This window comes from Alosa sapidissima, chromosome 22 (genome assembly GCF_018492685.1).
Source record: "Alosa sapidissima isolate fAloSap1 chromosome 22, fAloSap1.pri, whole genome shotgun sequence".
NCBI classification, from domain to species: Eukaryota; Metazoa; Chordata; class Actinopteri; order Clupeiformes; family Clupeidae; genus Alosa; species Alosa sapidissima.
Genome location: NC_055978.1, coordinates 4449238 through 4451628, shown reverse-complemented (window position 1 = coordinate 4451628; position 2391 = coordinate 4449238). Strand labels below are relative to the sequence as shown.

Sequence of the window (2391 nt, the reverse complement as noted above, 5' to 3'; positions counted from 1 at the left end):
AATGAGGCAACTTATTACACGTGAAAATATTAGGGAAAAATATAACCCTATTATTTTTAAGAATATAGACTTTAACAAATCATGGAAATTTACTTAAATTATTCATGTATACAAAAACAAATTGTGTAAAATATCTCAATGCAATTAAGCATATTCAAAATAAATCAAGGAAATTTCCCTGATTTTTTCTGGTTAATATCGCATGATAAAATCACGTGTAATATAGTTGCCTCACTTATTTTGAGCAGTTATGCATGTTTTAAATAAGTCTATTACTATACATTTTAAAGGATGTGGTGTATATACACAATTAGAGAGTCAGTATTTCATTTAACAGCATTTATTCAGTGTAAATTAAACCTGACGTTGAGAAAAAATAAATAACAATAGCTTGGGCATTTAAAAAAAAAAAACATTAAAAATATTCAGATGAATGACAGAGATATAACAAACAGATCATCTTCATCAACATCTACACAAAATCCTCCAACTCTCCGCAAAAAAGCAAGCCAAACTGAGTAATCCTGGGACAAAGGGGCCTTGGTCAGACAGGTAACCAAGGACCCAATGGTGACTATGAATGAGATCCAGAGCTCCTTTAAGAAGAAGAGAGAAGTGTAAAGAAGGACAAACATCAGTTCAAAATTGTTTTTACACAACAATTCTACTCCCAAATTTAGGTTTTTCTTGTCACGCTGCAGGCAAGTTGTGTGAGAGGCTATATGTGCACAATAATGCTTCTACTTTGTTTTTTCACATTACAAAACAAAACATACCCATGCATTTCAACAATGTGGCTGACCAGGATATGATGCCGTCTTGTGCAGTGTGTCACGGTGCTCAATCTCTTATACCCCTCCACTGTTTCCTCTCCCCCTGAACTCTTCTCCAGAACCTCCTGGACCATCTATGGGTAAAAGAGAAACAATAACGGTGATACACTTGTAAAGAGAAAACTTACCTGCACCCTCTAAAAACACAGGAGATGTATTTAAGTGTAACTCGAGAGTACAAACAACCTAGGGTATATTTATGGTATGTGGTAGCAAAATTGTGTTAATTGGTGGAGTTTTGAGCAAGACCGCAACACTGAATGGGCATAGGCTACAGTGAAAGCTAAGGGGGCAGCAAGCATGTTGAAAAAACAAACGCTATTTTAAACCACTGGCAGTGCTCAAAATATGATTACACTTGGTAGTGTGGTGATGGTCTCTACAGACAAACTAAAGTGTTATAAACTTTTGAAAGTGTACAGGGAGATTATAACAAGACCTGTATCTGAAGGAAGAAAATTGCCTAGATTCGTGTTCCGTTAGCATCAAATGAGCGGGCGCCTTACGTTCAGCCAGATCTGTGTAGTGCGGCAAGATTGATGTCCCTTGTTTGAAGAGGACCTCTCCATATCACTTGAAGAAATTAGAGTAGAAGAACCTGCCGGCACAAATTCTGCAAAAACACAAAATTGGAATCTTAAAGGGTTGCTTTAAGAATTTAAGAAATTCAGTTTCCAATTTTAGTTAATTTAATTCAACTAAAGGGTAACAAAATCTTTTTTTACCTTACCCACTGGCCAAGTGATCTGATATCAGATGCATGCAAACATGGATTTTAAATTTATTAGCTAAGCTCACATAAAAACTTACCTTCTTCAATGAAACTTTCATAAGAAAAACCAGGATGCAGTTTGAGGTACTTTTTTTAGTCCACGGTACTGGACTTTGATGAGCATTTTGCCAACCCTGTTAAAACAAACAAAATCCATAATTATATAAACACAAGAACCACAATTGACTATCAGCAGTATATCAACTAACTATCGACTTCCAAAATTCATTCTGACATCATTTACCATGTAGGCTACCAAATGTTTTAACCGCAAACAAACAGAAGTGTTTGTGTTCAAATATATTAACATAATCGCTAAATAACCCAAATAAAACCAACAGACACTTAACTATTATCAATACTATTACTGAGAATGGACAATGCACCTAACCTTAACCAACAACACTAACAGTTACCTTACACCATGTGTATGCTACAAATGCCTAAAAGAATGCCCTGGTGGTCTCAGCTAACGTTAGCTACGAGCAAAATATATATAACCCGAATTAAAAGCAAATAGTGTTCAGTTCAATCAAACGTCAATTAGTCGACAGACTGCTTTAATTAGTCAGTCAACAGATCCCTTAGTGCCAGACAAGCATTTGACACCACACTAGATCGCTTAGAACAGTGGAGTCCTGGCTAACTAATGTTAACCAGCATCGTTAGCATGTTAGCTATTCCCTCAGTGGCTATTAAAATTCCAACCATGTTTTCAAATTCGTTACAAAAAGATTAAGATGTCGTCGACTCCAATAATATATTAATGTCAGTTTAGAGTGTCCC

The 2391-nt window shown here is 35.7% G+C and overlaps 1 long non-coding RNA gene across 1 annotated transcript in view; it reads right to left on the bottom strand.

Moving 5' to 3' along the window:
• Nucleotides 1-1376: 1376 nt before the first annotated feature.
• Nucleotides 1377-2391, bottom strand: part of LOC121697497 — a 1616-nt gene continuing 601 nt past the window's right edge. Inside the window, exons 2-3 of the long non-coding RNA XR_006026470.1 lie at nucleotides 1644-1739; nucleotides 1377-1446 (exon numbers count right to left, since the gene is read on the bottom strand). This is a non-coding gene — a long non-coding RNA (uncharacterized LOC121697497). The remainder of the gene's footprint in view (nucleotides 1447-1643; nucleotides 1740-2391) is intronic.